Raw genomic sequence first — 10,759 nt, forward strand, 5'->3', positions numbered from 1 at the left:
AGGTGGTTCGACAGGGACGCGATCCTGTTCGGGCACGATCGTGAACAGGAGGGGACGACCGGGGGTTAGGTGGGCTGACTTGGGTGAGCTCCAGCGGGGGCACGTGCTCTCTCTTTCTTTTGTTCTTCTCAGTTTTCTTTTTATTATTCTGTTTTCTTTTAACAGCCTCCATTTGCATTTAAATAAGCCACCAAATGACTTTGCAAAAAAATGTGGAGTTGGACAAAACAAATACTAGGAAACATTGAGCACTGCCACAAAAAGCTTGACACCTAAAAATTTTAGTTTAATATATTATAATTTATAAAAGGCATTTAATTATTATTTTTAGCCACTGATATATATATACTTAGGAGCAATTAAAGACTTTAAAAAAATGTTGGCTCACCACCATAAATAATTATGGAATATTTGCAACACTTTGAACATTTTATTTTGCATGTTTGAGAAATTTGAATTTTGCACTTTAGTTTGAACTTGAATTTGGATTACGATTTCTATCAACCGCGGATTAGTAACAGTAAAGTGATGACATGGCACCATTAACGAGGGTTTACTGTAGTTTAATTATCCGGGCGTCACAGCCTGAGAATAGGAATAGAGGAAGAGGTGACCACAATGACATGATGCATTTCAACAATATCATTATCAATCTTGATCTAGTTGAGATCCCACGGAAAGGCACGCAGTTCACCTGGAGTAATATGCAGGATACTCCTCTCCTGGAAAAGCTTGATTGGATTTTCACCAGTGCTGACTGGACCAGCAAGTTCCCAAACACTCTTGCAACCCCCATGGCCCAACTCTCCTCTGATCATGTCCCCATAAATATTCAGATTGACAGCATTATCCCCAAGTGCCACATATTCAGGTTTGAGGGATTCTGGTTGGACTTTAAAGGTTTTATTGACACTGTCTCTAACTGTTGGAGTAATTGCATTTGCTATGTTGACTCAGCAAAGAATTTGGTGGCTAGGTTTAAATCCATTAGAAAAGGACTGAAGATCTGGAGCAAGCAGCTCTCACAGCTCAATAAAACCATTGAAAACTGCTGCTTCTATGTTAAGCTCCTAGATGGTATTGAAGATCAAAGAGATCTCTTTCAACATGATAAGAACATCAGGAAGTTATTGATCAAACACACTAATAAACTTCTTGAGGCCAAAAGAAAATATTGGAGAATTAGAGCCAATATTAGATGGGCACAGATGGGTGATGAAAACACCAAATTTTTCCATGCTATTGCCACACATGTTTTCATAAGTAATTATATTACTTTCCTACTCAATACTGATAACCTGATTGTTAATGATCATGAGCAGAAAGCAGCTATTTTGCGGAACTCATTCAAAAACAGGATTGGCACTGCTGGCACATCCCAACTTCAACATTGATCACCTATCCGGATCAATTAATTAAGAGGAGTTGGAACAACCTTTCTGTAAGAAAGAAGTGGATGATGTCATTAATTCTTTGCCTAATGACAAATCCCCTGGACCTAATGGTTTTAGTGGCATTTTCATGAAGAAATGCTGGCATATTATTAAAGAGAGTATCTATAAATTTCTTCAGGATTTCCAATCAGAGAGTGTGGATCTTGCTCCAATTAATACTGCTTATATTGCCCCGATCCCTAAGAAAGAAAACCCAGAAACTCCCAATGACTTCAGGCCCATCTCCTTGGTAAGTATGCCTATCAAAATCCTTACTGACCTTCTTGCAAACAAAGTCCAAAAATGCATCATTCCTGTGATAAGCAAGAATCAATATGGTTTAATCAAAACCAGGAACATTCAAGATTGTCTAGCACGGTCTTTTGAGTACATCCATATGTGCCACAAGTCTAAGAAAGAAATTGTCATTTTGAAAGTGTACTTTGAGAAAGCATTTGACAAAATCAACTATGGGGCCATTCTTTTCATGCTCAAGCACCTGGGATTTGGAGACAAATGGATTAGATGGATCAATAACATCCTACAGACTGCCTCTGCTTCTGTAATTTTAAATGGTGTCCCAGGGATGAAAATCAAATGCAAATGTGGAGTAAGACAAGGGGACCCTCTCTCCCCTCTTTTATTTGTTATTGCTGCTGAATTGCTACAGATCCTGATTAACCAAGCTTGGCATAATGGCCACATCAATACTTCCATTGAGCAACCTGCTTCCATGTCATACCCTATTGTCCAATATGATAATGACACCTTAATTATTATGCCAGTTGTGCCTCATCATATTTCACATGTTGTGGAGACTTTAAAGATATTTTCAGATTTCACTGGACTTCAGGTGAATTTCCACAAATCTTATCTTGTACCCATTAACATCTCTGATGAAAAAGCCACTCAACTTGCTAGTATTTTGGGCTGTAAAAAAGAAAGTATGCCTTTCACTTACCTAGGACTGCCAATGGGGTCCACCAGACCAAGAGTTGAGGAGTTCATGCCAATGTTTTCTAGATTAGATAAAAGTTTATCTGGGATTGCAACAATGATGTCATATTCAGGTAGGCTCACTCACCTCAAGGCTATTATCACTGCACTACCTATATTTGCCATGTGTTGTATCAGGGTGCCCTTCACCATCTTGGATCATTTTGAAAAATCTAGCAAAAGTTTTCTTTGGTATGGTAAGGACATCAATACATTTGGCAAATGCCTTGTCAAATGGGAACAAGTTTGCTTACCCAAGGATGCTGGTGGCCTTGGTGTTCTAGATCTTAGAGCACACAACAAAGCACTATTGACCAAATTCTTACACAAGTTCTTCAATAAAATGGATATCCCATGTGTGCAACTTATTTGGAGAAAGTACTATGGAAATGGTGAACTACCACACTTCCCAACTAGGATTGGCTCATTCTGGTAGAGAGATTGCTGCTCTATTCTTGACAAATACAAAAACCTCACAACTTGTATTGCTGGTAATGGTGACACCGTTTCTTTATGGCAGGACAAATGGAATGACAACCCAATGAAAGACAGTTTCCCACACCTATACTCCTATGCCATAAACAAAGACATATCACTCCAGAAGGCTTGCATTGAAAGTGAGAATGACTTCTATAGCATGTTCCACCTACCTATGTCTTCTATGGCTGTCCAACAAAGCACAAAGCTCATGGCCCTCATTAATGGTGTGATGAGTAACAGTGAACCTGATATCTGGAAGTTTAAATGGGCCTCTGGACATTATAATGCTAAGAAGGTATACTTTGAATATTTGGGATGCCCTGAGAAAGCTCCCAAGCCCTTCCAATGGATTTGGAAGTCTGGTTGCCTTCCTAAACAAAAATTCTTTTTCTAGCTCCTTCTCCTGGACAGATTAAACACCACAGATCTTCTCACCAGGAAAAACTTCTACATTGAGAGTTCCATCTGTGTGTTATGTGATGATGAGCCTAATGAATACATGAAACATCTCATTTTCTCATGTGATTTCAGCCAAAACTTTTGGTTATCAATTGGCTTTGAATGGAACACTGATTTGAACTGCAATGATATGCTTATTGAAGCCAGAAACAGAAATCAGATTCAACCCTTTAAACAATGACTAATTGCTGGTTGTTGGACAATCTGGAAACACAGAAACAACATCATTTTTGATAACAAAGTAAGGGATTTGAGCTACTGTATTTCATGTTTCAAGGAACATTTTGGCACCATCATGTAAAGAGTCAGACCTAGTTTAAAGGAGGGAATGCAAAGATGGTTGGACTATTTGTAAACTTTTCTTTTTTTATGCTCCTCACCTTGTTGTAATCCATCTATGTATAACACCCCCAATATCAATGAAAATAGAGTTACAGTAGGGTTTTTACCCTACTGTGTTTGCTCAAAAAAACAATATTAACCCTACTGTGTTTGCTCAAAAAAATAATATTTAGCAAAAGTAGAGCATTGTAATGACAATCTACAATACTCTATAATTACAACCAGATGCATGGAAGGAATGAGCATAACCATATCATCAAAACACCCTTACTGAAGTTCGTCAAAATATGCATGGATCTACTCGTGGCAACAATACAACATAGCAACATAATGTAACTGGAAAAGACTGCAAAACTACTAAGTGCCTGAAATCAACAACATCATGTGGCCTACTCTGCATGCTTATGCTAGTCACCACAAATCTCACAAAAATACAAGGCTTGCACCAGTGTAAAGATGGCATGGAGATGCTCCTAAAACATGTAGACATGATGCTCAAAGGATGCACACACAAAATGCTATGAAAATGACAAATCAACAAGTTATGATGAATTCCAGCAGACAACATCATATATCACTTCTTCAACAAAGATTAAGGCATCAATATGAATAGTAACATGCATGCAAATAACACTAACATGAAGAGCATCACGAGGCGATCATTTCGATACATCATAGGCACAAATCGAAGCTACGGGCATGGAGATACGACATGATGAAGTAGCACATATGAGATGGATATACGGGGACTTAGAAGAAATTCAACCTCGAGGGAAAAGTCAACGGCGTCCAGATTGGGACGGAGAGATCTAGGCACGGGGAGACCGTTTGGATGCGGGGATGGGTGGATCTGATCCACCCTTCCTTGGATCCGGCGAGGATGCCTCCGGCGAGGGATGGCGACAGCGGTGAATCGCCGGTGTGGCGTGGAGACGGCGGGGCGTGCGGTGGCGCGACGGAGGCGGCGGCCGGGCGGTGCGGTGTGGCGGAGAGGCACGGTAGGCAGCGGTGAACTCGGCACACTACAAGAAACCTGTTAATCCATGACGGATTCCTGATGACGTTCCTTGGAACCGTCATAGAAACCATCACGGATCCGCAAGGGGAGGTTAGGTCCCAGCACGATAGCCCACTTATGACAGACCCAAAGGAACTGTCACAGAAACTGTCACGAATCAAGGAGCTGGGTCTAGCCTTTCTTTTAATATATATAATGTCCGAACCATCATGGATGACTCGTGCTGATTTGTCTTGTGTTCCTCTTGTATGGCCAATATGTCAGTCTGATGTGGTAATAAAAAATAAATAAAAATAAAAAGAATGCATTAATAAAAATAAATTTTAAAAATAAAAAAACCCTTAATCTCGGCCGTAAGTTATGTGCATATACTTAAGGTAAAATGGTTCGATTCGGACTGACATATGTACTATACAAGGGGAACACAAGACACATCATGAGAATTTTAAAAAGAAATTTTAGAAGGAAAAAAAAGAACCTCCCGAATCTAACCATTTTTCCTTAAGTATATACACATAAGTTTGCCTCCAAAAATACACATAACTGCCTGCTTATGGCTAGACTGACACTGTGACTCACACGGGAGTTATTTACATATAATCACACATATTAACACAAGTCCCTACAACCCAGCCCTTGGCATTTCAGCGCACAGTATAAGTGTAGCAGGAGAGAAAATTACTAATATTTAGGTACAGAGAAAATACATGTTATTTTTTAGGGACGGTAGTAGGAGATTTTTTTGGTGTAGCAGGATATTTAGGTACAGAGAAAATACATATAGGTCACACATGTTAATATATGACAGAGAGAAAATAATTTCAATTTTTTTGGTGTAGCAGGAGATTCGAGTCTAAGATGTACTCCCTACTACCAAAATTACTAATATTTAGGTACATAGAAAATACATGTTATTTTTTTAGGGACGGTACATGTCATGTTAGAGCCGTGCAAGCTAACAAACCAACTAGCAGTAGGGCAGCGCTATTTCTCGTTGTTCAGCGAGTCGCATATACTCGCTAAAGCCAGCGAGCGTATGGGCCAGCCCACGTGCGCATGTAAGCAGCTGTTGTTTCCTCTTTCTTTTTTGCATGTTTTTCTTTTTTGCTTTATTTCTTACTTTTGTTTATACTTTAAAATATTCTAAATACATATATTGCAAAAACACTCTCCCAAAAAACACATTAAAAAATGTTGAACAAGAATTTGAATAACTATTAGACATCTTGTACACATATTTAAAAAATGTTGAATAAGTACTAAAAATATTGAACAGGTACATGAAAATTTTGAAAAAGTACTTAAAAATGTTAAACGAGTATTTGGAAAATGTTGAGCACGTATTTGGAAAAATGTAGAACAAATATTTGAAAATATGTTGAACAAAGTATTTTTTTAAATGTTCATCGTATATAAAAAAGTGTTGAACAAGTATTTTTTAACAAATAAAATTGGTGTGTATTTTTTATATTTCATTATATTTTAGCTTGAAGAGGTAAACATGAACTCTTTGTAAATTTGTGAGGATTTGAAAAAAAAATGAAATATAAAAGTAATTATGTATCTTTGTTCCGGACCACAAGCACGCACAATTATTGTGTATCATGATTGTATTTCTAAACTACAAACTATTATAAAAACGATAACATGTGCAGTGTGTTTTTATCAAATGGCTACATTTTTTTGCCCAATTATATGATCAACTACTGGTTTTCTTACAATTTGTTTTCAAATTCGTTTTCTTTTTCTTTTGGCTTTTCCCATTGAAAAATAAATGTAAGAGAAGTTCAAAATAATTGCTAATACACAAATATTGTGTATTTGAGTACTTATTATATTTCATTATATAGTTATCTTGAAGAGCTAAACAAAACTGTTTAAAAACTTCTGTAAATTTTGAAAGTTACATATATTCACTCATGCCACAAGCACCCACAATTATTGTGTATATTCATTGTATTTTTTAAAAACAAATACACAATTATTGAAAAACAGTTTGCATATAAAATATTGTTTGTAATAATAATAATTTTTAGAAATGTATTAAAAATATTTGAACATTTTCTAGAAGCACATTGAATTTTTTGGAAATACACGTTGTCAATTATTTGAAAGCATGATTTTATTTTCAAAAGTAAGCCCACAATTTTCTAAAACACGTGATTTTTCCAAAATCATTTTTGAATTCTTTTTTCAAATGCACGAACGCTTTTTTGGTTGTCTTAGTTAAATGTTGTGGCCTAGCTCTTGTTGAACTAAAAAAGGCTACCAGTCCAGACTCGATCCCTCGACCTCGCATGTCCGAAACTAGGTGCTTACCATTTTGATATAGCTCAAATGTTATTTATATATGTTTTTCTCCTTACTAAAAATGGTAACGAAGTCTGGAAAACATGAAACTTGGCATGGTGCCCTCATACGACACATGGAGGTCGTGGTGAAAATTTCACAAAAGTTGTGACGTATGGTGCTTAGAAACCGGACAATCTTCGGAAAATAATTTAGGTTCAAAGAGATAACGGGTGAGGTTTGGAGGCAAAGCAACCGCTGCATCATCAGTTGGCCTTGAATTTTTTCTGTACTCAACATACACCATTACATGATCCATGTCAAAAATTTAGCATTTTCCAGTGTAAGTTTTCTCTATGTAAGTCAATTAGTGCATTTGTAGGCATTTAATGAATATAATTCAATTTTCAAATACAATTGAATGAAAAAGTTGGTGCCAATTATTTGAAAAATCATATTTGTGTTCTTGAGTCTATGTTTTGGCCCGATCCCAGAAAATGAAGGAATTCGAAACACGAGGGTGCCACGTCTTAACCCTGAACATGGAGTTTATTGTTTTCATAATTTTAGAAAATACAAATGAAGTATGAAAAATATTGGGCATGGTGCCCTCATATCATATAACCTCCAAAGTTTGTAGTAAAATGTTGAGAAGGTTTCATAAAAATTATGACATGCACTACATGAAAGCCGAAACATCTTTGATGAAAACGCATGGTTTCGACAAGGAATGATTTGGGTTTGATGGCAAAGTATTAGTTGCTTCCTTGTTTGTCAATAATTTTTTTTCTACACTCAAATATAAACCACTAAGAATATATCATTTCTACAGGAAATGGCCCAGCAATGTTTTCAACCTTACTTGATATATATGTAGGTCAAACTGGAATTAATTTCAATGGACACACGGAAATTCATTTTATGGAATATCCTAGAAAACAACTTGCATGTAGAATCTTACAGTAAAATTTTATTGTGATATATATTATAATTCTTTTTCCAAGTTACTCAACAAGGTTCCCTTATTTGGTTATTTGAATAATAAAAAGAACTGAATTCTGCGCTGGCCTCGCTATCAATAGAGGCCCACTTAGGTTTGCAGCCAAAGTGGCAATCCAGCGTGAGGCCAAAGCTGCGCTGTGATTGGTTGATCTAAGCGTCCCACGGATCGCAGATCCATGCCGTCTATACCCCTGAGATCCAACGGCAAGGAAACCTCCCCCTCTTTCTTGTGTTTCCTTCCGTCCACCCACGAGACGCACTCTTCTATTCCACTTGAAGGAAGTGGATCTCGGTTAGCCTCTTCCAGATCCCCCCATCCTCCACTCTCCCCATCCATGGTCGCCGCCACTGCACGAAAAAGGCTGGCGGCCACCGCAACGTCGCCATCCACGGCCATCTGCCGCCGCAACCACGGCCATCCACTCTCCCCATCCATGGTCGCCGCCACTGCACGAAAAAGGCTGGCGGCCACCGCAACGTCGCCATCCACGGCCATCTGCCGCCGCAACAATAGTCTCATCCCTTAGGCGGGGACGGCCCTGAAGGCGGACCTTTGTGCAGCGTCGCCTCTGCGGATGGTGGCCATCTTGTTGCAAGGGGATAACAGGTCCCTCGTGTGTGTTCCAAAGATGGATGGGCCTGGCGCAATGAGTACGGACGTGCTCGAGGTGGAGTTTCGCCGCATCGGACGGGCGGGATCTCATCCTCTCTTTTTTTGAGGGAGATCTCATCCTCGATGCATTTTGTGGAGGCCAGGGGCTGCGTGCCTGCGAAGATATACTAACGGGCCCATGCATCTGGGCTGCTATGCCATACTAAGCCTGGTGCCATCCATTTGTCTCCACTGGTGACACTTCCGTCGCCTTGTCATATTCACCGACCTCGGCAGGCTGTGAGCCACATGTACCACCAGGTCCCTCTCCCACTGTTGCTTTTGATTTTGCCATCACATTCTTTTCTGATATTCCAAGACATTCTTATGGTTTCTCGACACGCAGGTAGTTTATGTTCCATGGAGTCTTCATCAGTACAGAGAAGTTGACGTTCAGGAGCATTGGTCTTGGTGATATGGTTGCGAAAATGGTCTCTCCCTCTAATGACTTTGGTGTGTACGGCCAGATCTATGGCCACAAAGGAACGGGGATGAACCTGTTTGATGTATGACGAGCTCCACCAGTGCTTGAGGAGTTGGAGAGTAGCTTAGTGTTTCGTCCGATGTTTGTAATTTGTAAGTTTTTAGCGATCTTTTTTAGCATTCTAGATAGACCACAGTTGCCGGCCAAAATTCTACACAGTAGCATCCGGTTGGATTAGCTATCGGGCGAGTGTTGTTCAGCCGAACATCGTCCATAAGTACTTTTGATCTTTTTTTCTGTACATGCGTATTTCCCGGGGCTTTTATGTAACAATTATTCATTTAATAAATAAAGATGCATTTTTTTACAAAACATATCGCTTGGAGTGAATTAGTGGGCCTTAGATGGACCATAATTTAATGGGCTAAACTTTTAATTGGGCTGATACTATATGGGACCCCACTACTAGACCTAGTTGAAATTTAGTCGGTCAAGATTTTAAATGGGCTGATTACTACATGGATTGCCATGTCAGATTCATGTCAAATGATGACATGGCAAACATGTTAACGCCGTTAACAAGCCTGTTCGTTAAGCACGACGGAAGTAAATCCATGACAGCCAAGGATCGTCAATGATGGTACCAGGTCAAATTATGATGTGATATAGATGACGGATTTCATGTCCGTCATGAACGATCATGCATGACAGTTTTTCACCGCTCCATGACTGATTAGAACCATCATGTATTAGCAGATTTCTTGTAGTGGCGGCGGCGGTGCGGCGAGCGGGCGGTGGCGGAGCCGGGCGGGGAGGCGTGGGCGGCGCGGCCCAACTATGGGCCGAGGCGGGCCGGCCTCGGGCCCCGGCGGGCCTGGCGGCGGTGCGGGACAGGTGGCGGATGCTAATTCGTTGGGGCGGCAGCGGCGGACATGTCCGGACGTCGCGGACATGTCCGGATGTCGCGGACGCGTCTGGCGGCGACGAGAGAGGGTGGAACTAGGGTTTCGCCTGAAAATGGGGCAGAAGGGGCCTTTTTATAGGTAGAAGGAACTAGGAGAGTCCAAATGAGGTGCAGTTTTCGCCCACACGATCGTGATCCAACCAAGGAGAGCATGGAGGGGGTTTAGATGGGCTAGTGGGTTGTTGTGGAGGGGTGTTGGGCTGCAAAGAGAAAGGGGTTTTTACGATTACCTAGTTAACCGTTGGGGCATCAAACGACCTCCAAATGGAGCGAAATTTGACAGGCGGCCTACTGGTGATGTACCAAGGCCACTCGACAAATCTCGGCCCATTCTAAGAACGTTTTTCTCCCGCTCGCGAAACAAGATATGAGGGGTGCAACGGGTGCATGTGTGAGTGTCGGATTCCGAAACGGACAACAGGGAAAATGACCGGATGCATGAGACGAACACGAATGCAAATAGAGTTACAATTAAGGAATGTTACATCTGGGGCGTTACACTATCATTCGTGGAGGAGTTTTCATCGTCAGTCGAGCTCTCCGTGCAACACCCTAAGCGAGCACCAGAGCTCCGAAAAAACTTGACGGAAAGGAAACCGTCCTCCATTAACTTAAAATGGAGGACGTGCCCTTCCGACAAGCTATGGGCACGAGCAAAAGTCTTCCATCCTCGACGGAAGTACATGACATGCATGAGGGG

At 40.5% G+C, this 10,759-nt stretch overlaps 1 long non-coding RNA gene across 1 annotated transcript; it reads left to right on the forward strand.

The window, feature by feature from the left end:
* The first annotated feature begins 8,074 nt into the window (after positions 1 to 8,074).
* Positions 8,075 to 9,467, forward strand: LOC123127506 (uncharacterized). The gene is made up of 2 exons (XR_006462555.1): positions 8,075 to 8,932; positions 9,018 to 9,467. It is a non-coding gene; the product is annotated as an uncharacterized lncRNA (long non-coding RNA).
* Positions 9,468 to 10,759: the final 1,292 nt, after the last annotated feature.

Source organism: Triticum aestivum, chromosome 6A, assembly GCF_018294505.1.
Source record: "Triticum aestivum cultivar Chinese Spring chromosome 6A, IWGSC CS RefSeq v2.1, whole genome shotgun sequence".
NCBI lineage: Eukaryota > Viridiplantae > Streptophyta > Magnoliopsida > Poales > Poaceae > Triticum > Triticum aestivum.